Source organism: Schistocerca nitens, chromosome 12 (assembly GCF_023898315.1).
Source record: "Schistocerca nitens isolate TAMUIC-IGC-003100 chromosome 12, iqSchNite1.1, whole genome shotgun sequence".
NCBI classification, from domain to species: domain Eukaryota; kingdom Metazoa; phylum Arthropoda; class Insecta; order Orthoptera; family Acrididae; genus Schistocerca; species Schistocerca nitens.
Genome location: NC_064625.1, coordinates 6,280,880 through 6,292,354, shown reverse-complemented (window position 1 = coordinate 6,292,354; position 11,475 = coordinate 6,280,880). Strand labels below are relative to the sequence as shown.

At 46.6% G+C, this 11,475-nt stretch overlaps 1 non-coding gene across 1 annotated transcript; it reads right to left on the bottom strand.

Moving 5' to 3' along the window:
• Positions 1–1,006: 1,006 nt before the first annotated feature.
• On the bottom strand, positions 1,007–1,081 carry Trnas-cga (transfer RNA serine (anticodon CGA)). The gene has a single exon. It is a non-coding gene; the product is annotated as a tRNA-Ser (tRNA).
• Between the last annotated feature and the right edge of the window lie 10,394 nt (positions 1,082–11,475).

Here is an 11,475-nt window from a genome sequence, read left to right as displayed (position 1 = left end):
AGCACCTCTGACTTTGGTTGGTTGGGGGGAGGGGACCAAACAGCGAGGTCATCGGTCTCCTCGGATTAGGGAAGGACGGGGAAGGAAGTCGGCTGCGCCTTTTGAAAGGAACCATTCCGCCAGTTATGTGAAGAAATGACGGAAAGGATGGCCGCACGCGGGTTCTGAACCGTCGTCCTCCCGGTTGCGAGTCCAGTGCGCTGACCACTGCCTGAGCCACCTCGCTCAGTTCCACACCGGATCGAGTGCGGGGTGTCCAGTGGTGGGCAGCCTCGGGACGAGAAACGCAGTCGCCGGCCGGCTGCGAAACGAGCAGGAGTCGTGTGAGGTAGCGCGTTCTGTGACCTGCGACTCTGGGAAAATTTGGTTAGGAAAATGAGACACCAAAAATAGCAGTTTTTGAATAAATAGACAGAATGTAAACTGCACACTGCCAATAGCAAGAAGAGTAGTTCTGAAAAAGGAAATTTGTTGGTATCGGATATAAATTTAAACGATTAGGGAGTCCTTTGTGAAGTTAGTTGTCTGAAGTTCCCCTTGTACGGAAGTGAAACTCTGACGTTTAGTTAGTGCAGAGAAGAAGGGAACGGAAGGTTTTGAAATGTGGTGCTACACAGGAGTTATGAAAATATGGTGGGTGCATGGAACGGCAATGAGCAGGTACGATTAGAAGTGGGAGGAGAGAAGTTTATGCTAGAATTTGATAATGGAGGGATGTGTGGGAGAGGGTAAAAATTGTAGAGGCAGATGACGGCTGGAATACGGTGAGCAGGCTGAGGCAGACCTGTGTGGCAGTAGACAGGCAGAGGTGAGGGGGCGCGCACAGAACAGACCAGCACGAACAGCTGCGTCGAACCTCTCTTCAGACTGGAGACTACCACCACCAGCAACAACAACAACAGCAACAGCAACAACAAGAACAGATTCATATTGTGGAGGTCCCCAACGGTATGGAACTTGTCAGAGAGTACATGACACATTAAACTTCCTGGCAGATTAAAACTGTATGCCGGACCGAGACTCGAACTCGGGACCTTTGCCTTTCGCGGGCAAGTGCTCTACCAACTGAGCTACCCAAGCACGACTCACGCCCGGTCCTCAGAGCTATAATTCCGCCAGTACCTCGTCTCCTACCTTCCAAACTTCACAGAAGCTCTCCTGCGAACCTAGCCAGGTTGTGGCTAAGCTATGCATCCCCAATGTCTTTTCTTCCAGGGGTGCTAGTTCTGCTAGGTTCGCCGGAGAGCTTCTGTGAAGTTTGTAAGGTAGGAGACGAGGTACTGGCGGAATTAAAGCTTCGAGTCTCGGTCCGGCACACAGTTTTAATGTACCAGAAAGTTTCATATCAGCGCACACTCCGTTGTAGAGTGAAAATTTCATTCTAGATACATGACAGATATTTATAAAAAGCGTATGCTAATCTCCCTTCCACAGACGCTAAGTGCAACAGTCCTCATGCGTGTGTAATAATTAAGAGAAGATCTTAAATATATTTTCATTTAGGACTCAATAGTCAACTTAATACATGTAAACATACAATAGACTGAGGTGCATATGATAAAGAAAATCAGTGTACGTATGCTGTATAGGTGAAAGACAGTTATGTTGGAGACACGCAGAGCTACTGTCTGTTTATAGAAACGCTGTTAAGAACTGTAAAATCCTTTCAATTTCCTTCCATCACGGCTAGAATTTGTAAAGAGACAGTGGCCGTTGTACGCAGGGAATGCCGCAGACCGTACAAACACAGCGACACCTGTAGCAGGCAGCGGCTGGTCGCCTCGCCTCGTGTCAACCGCTGCTCAGTGGCGCCGGTGTAGGGGGCGGGGGGGGGGGGGGCAGTTCTCTCCGCCATTAACATCGGGACGGCAGTCGGCCCCCTAATTACATTTCCCATTCTGCCACTCATTTTGTAAATTTGAACAATATCCATCTGTGCATCAAGCCGCATCGTTTTGTTTAGTCGCTCCGACGGGGACTCCCAGAAACGCGATCGGAACGTAGGTTTCAATTGTGGTTTTAGTTTCAAAATTACGCGAAGTCGTGCTTCAAACGACGTAACTCAGATTGTTACTGGTCGTGGAACATTCCACACTTATAACGTTTCGTAAACGAAACAAAACATAAACAGTTACAGGAAGGAAACGTCTATTTCCGTCCCGAAAATTCTTGTCTGAAGACTGTTGTTAAGACTTAACTTTTTATAAAGTAACTTACTGTATCGGATCGCCAAAAATCTACTTCTAGTTAGTACTAGAGTGCGGCACTTAGCAGGCAATGTTTGAGCAGTTTTTTCCGTTGTGAACTGTGCAGAATTTTTTTCCCCTTTAGGAATAGAGAGCTCCTTGCTTGAAATGTCATTATTACGCCTCTGACGTGATTACTTTAAATAATTTATTGTCCCAACGTTCGCTACCGTTTTGCGGAGACATTTATATAAAAGCGAGGCCTCACGCCAATGGTTTGCTCATTTTGTGTCGCTACGTTGTCTCACCATTCAGTAAGACATTTAAAGTGAAAGGGTGAAATACTTTTTTTCAAAAAAATCTGGAGTTTGACGTGCCCTTTCGTCATAGCGGTGCCAAAATAGTGTAGTGCGATGCTCGTGTAACGATACGTATTGTAATAGGGACATGAGAATAGGAAGAGAAAAGGCGTTAGTGCTGCAATGACTGCGAAATTCAGCGAGTGTAAAAATGAGTTTTCTTACAAAATACTCGTGCGTCGTACCGTACACTATCGGTCAAGTGTGTGGGCCACATGCCACATAAGACTTTCCTAAAGGGATACTAAATGTATACAAAGAAGACCATAGCAATGGTCACAAGTTTGTTTGATGCATGGGAGGGTGTTACGGACATGAAGAAAAATAGTTCTAATGGCTCTAAGCACTATGGGACCTAACATCTGAGGTCATCAGTCCCCTAGATGTAGAACTACGTAAACCTGACTAACGTAAGGACATCACACACATCCATGCCCGAGGTAGAATTCGAACCTGCGACCGTAGCGGCCGCGTGGTTCCGGACTGAAGCACCTAGAACCGATCGGCCGCCACGGCCGGCTGGACATGGAGAAAAACCTGAAGTGGCAGACGCAGTCCCTGAAAGCCTACTTAAAAACTGAGATGAGCAGTATTATCGAGTGGAGAAGCTAGAGGTATACTTCAGCCGGCTACGTATGGGAAAGACGAGTTCAGACCGGTTACAGTGCATACAGATCCATTTCCCGCGCTCCTTACGCGAAGGAAAGCAGGAGGAGTCGTGACAACTGGTACGATGGGAACACCTTTGTGGATGTCGATTTAGGTGTAGATCACTGGTGTGTGCGGGTGACAGACAGAGATACTAACAGTGCGGGGAGCGAGGGGGGAGGAGCGTCGAGAATTAAGGTAAGGTAGATGCTGGAGGAAATACGGCGGCTGTTTTGGTGCAGCCTGGCGCCACTATCGCTGATTTGGTGAGCCCCAGCAGGCGAGCGCTTATCAGCGCAGGAGCATATCGGCAGCTGCCCGCAACACAACGCGTGGCGTGCCTCCTTGTGGAGTGGGGCGGTTTACAAAAAACAATGCAGGCAGTGGCAGCCAGAGAGCTGGGGCGGCCACTTTTTGTGTCTAGAGAGGAGTGGAGCACACGCTGCCCCCGTCCCCTCCTGTGAGCCCGTACTGGCTGCCCGGGCAGGCAGGTCGCGCATTGTGCCGGCGAGACCCCTGCCGTAACGGTCGCCACCTCCAGAAACCTGCCACGCACTCACCGCTCTTCCCACAGGGCGGTGGGGCGGTGCAGGCTGCTGCCGATGGCCTCCCTGCAGCAGGTCCGCAAGGCTCAGTGTCGGGACCTAGCGAACGTAACCCGCGACACGCAGCACAAGTGGAGGCAGATGTCGTCCTATCGTCTCTGTTACTCTGCTACTGCTTTCAAAGACACGACCGTACAAAATAGGTTCTGAAGGAATTACCAGAATGGGAAAGAAATCCTTTGATCTGATGTACGTGAATAGACAGACAACTGAAAAAATGATGAATTGTTCAACAGAGAGAGAGAGAGAGCTCCACGAACTGAACAAGCCAGTGACATATTGGGCCACATCTGGCCCTTATGCAAGCAATTACTCAGCTTGACATTGACCGATAGATTTGTTGGATGCCATCGTCAAAATCCCAATCTGGTTTGAGAGCCCTGCCCATAACGCTCCAAATGTCCTCAACAGGGGTAGATTGGGCGATCTTGCTGGTCAAGGTAGGGTTTGGCGACCACGAAGACAAGCAGTAGCAAATCTCGCCGCGTGCGAGCGCGCATTATCTCGCTGAAATGAAAGCCCAGGATGGCTTACCATGAGGCGCAACAAAACGCGGCCCTGTGCTGTAAGGATGATGCGGATGATAACCAAAAGCGTTCTGCCAGACTATCACGCCTGCCTGTATCTCGGGTGACAGTCGTCGCATTGGTACCCCAACGCTGTCTGGGGTGTCACAAAGATTTAGGCCAGGAATCTCATTGACTGGAGTACAACTGTCCTCTGTGATGACTCCCACTTCGAACTGAGCCCCAATCACCAGCAGGGACGTGTCTGGAGTCGCCCGAGACAACAGACTGTCGCCCGCCATACAGCCCGACAACCAGAGGTGACGGTTTGTGTTGCCATTACTTTCTACAGCAGGACCTCTTTGGTTGTCGTCACAGCACCCTTACAGCACAGATATTCTGGGTCCCGCTTTGTTTCCCTTCACGCCTAGCCGTCCTGGACTCACGTTACAGAAAGATAATGCCCTCCTGCTTGCCTTCGTGCTCGAGAAACCCATCTCTCCCCAACCGAGAAAGTTTGCAGCATTTTGAGCAGGACCCTCGAACCGACGCGAGACTTTGACGATCTGACGCGCCAGTTGGACAGAATTTGGCGAGATACCCCTCAGAACGATACCCAACAGCTCTGTCGATCATGGCAAGGCCAATAACTGCTTTGCAGAGGGGTCACAGGTGGACCAACGCTTCATTGACTTGCTCGATTTGTGAATTTCTTTCTCTTTAATAAGTCATCCAAGAAATTGTAGTAATTCGTTTCTCTGTACGTCGGAATTACCGGTTTCCGTCCCATTCGTATAATTCCTTCGTGGTAAGTCGTTTTTCATTCTTCGGAGTGTATCTGGAGGGGAGAATTTTGAGTGACAGGACCCAGTTGGTTCTCTCGGACGGCGACTGCAGGTCAGAGACAAAGCTAAAGTCGGGACTGCGATATAACTCTTACTTTCGTCCCTCCACGCACGCAGAACACCTGTGTGGTAGGATGGCCACCTCTCTGACACTGTGTGCCGGAAACGCTATCTTGTAGGCAAAGTGGTTCACTGCAGGAGGATTCAGAATTTCTGTTCGGTGCAGTGAATGGCAGCTAGCTTGAAATGTGGTTGAATGTATGGTAATACCGATCAATGGAGATAAATTCCTGTCCCCGTATTTATGGTATGCCGCTTCACTCAGTCACGCCTGGTAAGTATCTGCACATGAGGTCACTTGTAGGGGAGGTGAATGGAAGGGGACGCCGGAGGAAAGCGTTAACCGCCAATTTCGCGAAATTTAGTCTGATCACGATATCTGGTGTACTTTCAACTGCACTACATGCTGATAACATACAGTTCCATTTGTACTGTGGCAAACGGCTGATGTCTACGTACATTGTTTCGTCTTGTCGTAGTTTTGTTCTTGTCTTTGGATAAAAAGAGTGCCATCTCACAGAGTAAACATCAAATAAAAAAAAAAAAACACGTGGCTTTTTGGCGAGGTTTTTAACGATGGCTGTGAACCATTGTTATAGGTGACAGTGTTGCACATCCTGATTACACGCGTGGGAATACATCAGCTACTGAAAATGTTTGGCTTAGCATTATGTCGCCACCATTCCAGCCTCAAATGGCTTAGGCATAGAATTTAGTAAAATGTTTGGGAATTCGTTAACATTATGTGTGCATAAATGTAATGTAAAATGTATCAATGAGTTCTTGTAGAGTTCTTACTTTTTCATTTCACTTTCTAGTAACAAAGAAAAACTTATTACTCCGTTTGAGAGTTATCATTGTTTCGGTACTGACGTTAAACACAGTGGGCTAGCGTTATTTTTATCCCAAGTCACAAAGGAATCAGACAGTGTTGATCCAGTGGGAGAGGAGAAGGAAGCGGCAGGTTATCACACTCTACACGAAAGAGACTATAACATAACAGAAAAGAAGTATTGCTAAGAAGGTAAGAAACAAGCAAGGAAGAAATTAAAGCAGGCCTTTTAGAAAATATAAGTGGGAATTAGTTCCTTGACAGTCCGGTGGGCAACTTTGTGGTTGTCTTCTGAAGTGTGAAGAAAAACTGTCCAACGTCAGAAATGGTGTTTTTAATTACCATCGGAATCAGGGCTATCTGATCTTACAAAATCACATCCTGTGAAAAGGAGGTACGGTCAAAGCTCACCACAGTCTTCTCATGACCAGAAGTCCTACAATTTTAACATCGACATAGATGGAGTGTTACAGAGTGTGGGTTGAAAGTGTTTTGTCGTTGTGCGTGGTCTTGAAAATAATGGTGCGTTAAAAACAAGTCGGCATGACGCCCAAAATGATCAGAGGTGAAAACCTCAGAATCGTCCAAGTCGTACTCCTGAATATGACGGCATTGTATAATGAGTTGCTCGTAAAGTACTGCGAAACACTGAGTCTTTCAGTGAATACAAGCGGTTGCTTTGGCGGTCGTATAATATCGTCAGTCCGATGAGCACCGAAGACGAGAAGAAACAGGTCTTTGAAGAAGAACAGCCGCATCTGAGAAGCGCTGGAGCTTTGAGGACGTAAGTTAGGGAATTCAGTGCCGAAGCAAAAGGAAATTCAGAAAACCTGACCTTCGGTAAAGGCTACTGATACCGAAACAACCCGCGCCCGGCCATCCTCATTTACTTTCTCCGTGACACCCATAAATCGCTTCTGGCAAATGCCGGCATGGTTCGCTAGAAACGGCACGGCCGACTTCCTTCCCCACCCTTCCTTAATCCGATGGCACCGATGACCACGCTGTTCGGTCGCCTTCCCCAAATCAATCAACCGACCGACCGACCGACCGTACTAAAACTTTCTTGTGGCTGTGCTTCTTGTATCCACAACATTTGGATACATGATGTGAGCGCTCACGTTCGCGCCACACGTGTCGGTTTTGTGTTCGTGTTGGAGAAGAGTGTAGCCGCTAGAGGCAGCGACGGCAGTGGTAGGCAGCTGTTCTCTCAGTTACGTGTACCCGCAATATGCAGGTAAAGAGCAAGGACTTTGGTGGCCAAACCGAAGAGTACAACATCGTTGCCTTTACTTGTCTCCGCACGTGTCTTTGGAAAAACTAAACCTTGTTTTCTGATGCCTTGATACAACGTTTTTCATCCGAATTGTGTATGTTTTACGAGTATTACAGTAATGGTTCCGTTGTTATTCTTGTGTTTACCAACTTCGGTATATTGTTCTCTGAATGTGATAATAAATGTTACATATTTGCTCTCAGAACATTTGCGGATACTTTGTTATGAAGACGGTGCTAACCCACAGAAGTAGGAACAATCTAGGGCAAAATTATGGGACTGTCCAGCGATGTCTTATGCGTGTAATATGTTACAGAGCTAAACAAACATTGGAACCATTTGCAAAAATCCTTACAGTTAAGTCCATTGACATTTATGATTTTACAAACGTAACGAAACATATAACATGCAGTAGCTCAAAACTGTACTCTTGTGAGTTAACACTGTCTTCCGCCAACCCCTTCAGTGTAGACTTGGTTTTCTTGGGAGATTTATGGGAATGTGAGGCGCGTCTGTAAAGGAGACAGTGTACATATCGCTTGTATGACCCATTCCCGAGTACTGCTTGCATGTTCGGGATCCTCAGCAGGTCGGGTTAAAGGGTGACGTGGAAGTAATTCAGAGGCGTTCTGGTAGATTTTCATACCAGTAGTTTCGACAAGGGCGATGTACTTGAGGACAGTATTATGGAAATGGAAGAGGATGTAGATGAAGATGAAATGGGAGATAAGATACTGCGTAAAGAGTTTGACAGAGCACTGAAAGAGCTGAGTCGAAACAAGGCCCCGGGAGTAGACAACATTCCATTAGAACTACTGATGGCCTTGGGAGAGCCAGTCATGACAAAACTGTACCATCTGGTGAGCAAGATGTATGAGACAGGCGAAATACTTTCAGACTTCAAGAAGAATATAATAATTCCAATCCCAAAGAAAGCAGGTGTTGACAGATGTGAAAATTACCGAACTATCAGTTTAATAAGTCACAGCTGCAAAATACTAACGCGAATTCTTTACAGACGAATGGAAAAACTGGTAGAAGCGGACCTCGGGGAAGATCAGTTTGGATTCCGTAGAAATGTTGGAACACGTGAGGCAATACTAACCTTACGACTTATCTTAGAAGAAAGATTAAGAAAAGGCAAACCTACGTTTCTAGCATTTGTAGACATAGAGAAAGCTTTTGACAACGTTAACTGGAATACTCTCTTTCAAATTCTGAAGGTGGCAGGGGTAAAATACAGGGAGCGAAAGGCTATTTACAATTTGTACAGAAACCAGATGGCAGTTATAAGAGTCGAGGGGCATGAAAGGGAAGCAGTGGTTGGGAAAGGAGTGAGACAGGGTTGTAGCCTCTCCCCGATGTTATTCAATCTGTATATTGAGGAAGCAGTAAAGGAAACAAAAGAAAAATTCGGAGTAGGTATTAAAATTCATGGAGAAGAAGTAAAAACTTTGAGGTTCGCCGATGACATTGTAATTCTGTCAGAGACAGCAAAGGACTTGGAAGAGCAGTTGAACGGAATGGACAGTGTCTTGAAAGGAGGATATAAGATGAACATCAAACAAAAGCAAAACGTGGATAATGGAATGTAGTCAAATTAAATCGGGTGATGCAGAGGGGATTAGATTAGGAAATTAGACACTTAAAGTAGTAAAGGAGTTTTGCTATTTAGGGAGTAAAATAACTGATGATGTTCGAAGTAGAGAGGATATAAAATGTAGACTGGCAATGGCAAGGAAATCGTTTCTGAAGAAGAGAAATTTGTTAACATCGAGTATAGATGTAAGTGTCAGGAAGTCGTTTCTGAAAGTATTTGTATGGAGTGTAGCCATGTATGGAAGTGAAACATGGACGATAACCAGTTTGGACAAGAAGAGAATAGAAGCTTTTGAAATGTGGTGCTACAGAAGAATGCTGAAGATAAGGTGGGTAGATGACGTAACTAATGAGGAGGTACTGAATAGGATTGGGGAGAAGAGAAGTTTGTGGCACAACTTGACTAGAAGAAGGGATCGGTTGGTAGGACATGTTCTGAGGCATCAAGGGATCACAAATTTAGCATTGGAGGGCAGCGTGGAGGGTAAAAATCGTAGAGGGAGACCAAGAGATCAATACACTAAGCAGATTCAGAAGGATGTAGGTTGCAGTAGGTACTGGGAGATGAAGAAGCTTGCACAGGATAGAGTAGCATGGAGAGCTGCATCAAACCAGTGTCAGGACTGAAGACCACAACAACAACAACATAGTTTCGATCAGTACGAGTGTGTCAAGGAAATGCCGCGTAAGCTTCTGTTGCGATCCTTGGAAGCATCGAGGCGATCTTTTGGCGGAAAGCAGTTCGAGCAGTTTAGGGGAGCAACACTTGCGACAGAGTGAAGGGGTTGGCGGAAGAAAGTGCTCACAAGAGCACAGTTTTTGAGTTACTGGTTACTGCATGTTATGTTTTCTCTCTCTCTCTCTCTCTCTCTCTCTCTCTCTCTCTCTTCCAAATGGTTCCAACATTTACGTCGCGAAGAGCTTACGGTCCGTAGGGAGACATACGCGGAATCATTTTTTCGTCGCCACGTTTTGTACTGGCGCAGAGGAGCCAATGTCTAGTACTGCTTCAAAACACCCTCTGCTCTGTACCACGTCAGGATATCGTATTACACGCTTGTCGTCTTCGCGTTGTGTCTGTCTGTACGGATATGGCGGGCAGATGTCGTGTTGAGCGACGACCACGTTGTGGAGGGTGAGGGGCAGTTTGCTGACGACACAGCGCGAAGGGAATCTGTTCCTCCGGTGCAGCCACTGTGCCAGGTGCAGTGTCGAGAACGCGCACTCAGTCGCGCGTGTCTGTGTAAGGAGAGGTTTGTCGTGACGGTCGCGTCATACGGTCTGCTCTCATTTGCTCACCCTGCTTGCTCACCAGTGGGACGCCAATATTTTCGGCGTTATTTTTCTATAATTTATTTATTTTACTGACGACTTATTACCCGATGTTGTGACGAGTACAAATGTGTTTACAGCAGAGAAAATACAGAGCATGATTCCACTAACAAAATATTCGACGTGCAGCTCGTGGGAAGTTGTTCCACGAGAAGAAATGGAGACATTTACGGCTGTGTTGCCGAATGCGGCATTAGGCCACTCTTTTACTGAAAATTGTGCACACCGAGGTTGCCTCTCCAAGGGTGTTTTGTCTCGCCTTCGAGTCTTCCGGATGTCCATTTTTGCTGCCGCTGGAGGACGGGATTTACGGGGAAGGGGGCGGCGAAGCGTGTGGTACGTTCACCAGGCAGTTGAAGAAACCGAGGATAAATTTGGAAAGACGAGTGAAGTTCGCAGAGAAGGAATAAAGGTCGCTATACGCAAAGTTTCCGGGGTCGCTTCACACTGAATGCCTGCGGACGAGAGGACACACGACACAACGAACTGGACGTTCAACCACTTGTGAAATGTTGTCATGTTTTTGTTGCACTGTATTTTACACGAAGTCTCCCGCGTACCGTCCCGACACTCCACGACACGCGTTCCAGGAAGTCGGTAGTATTTGTACAGCTGTTCATTCACGTATTACAGGCGCAGCACGTGTGTACAGTACCTCAGTATGTAACGTCCTCTACCGTCACAGCAACCGTCTCGAAGGGAATTTATTGTTCACCGCGCACGGACTGTTAACACGTCCGTTGGCTACTCTGTATAACCGCGTCCGTTGTAACATTCGCTCTTCCGGACGGAGCACAGCGTCGGTACGAGCAGTGAGCGGCCATGTTACTGATTGTACCCTAAGAGACAGTCGTGCGTGTGAGCCTGTAATCTACCCCTCCTTTTTGGCGGCTGCTGCTGCTGTTCGCCAATGTGAAAAGTCTTTTTTTCAGAAGGTTTGACAGGAGTAAGATTACAATAAACTTTTTAGTTTACTTATCTTCTTCTGTAGAGTTGGCTCCAGTTGTTCTTATCTAGGGGTCTGATTCTTGAAGCTGAAATTCTCACATTTTAGTTTCTCATGGTTCAATTGATTTCAATAATTTTGAAGAATCTCGTTGCAGAATTTTTGTTTTTACGTTAATTTATTTTGTCACATTTCCACGGATCACACAGTCTTTCGAAAGTTCACATTAACAAAGGCGAAATTACATTGCTCCCCCAACAGACAAAAATACGTCCGATCAC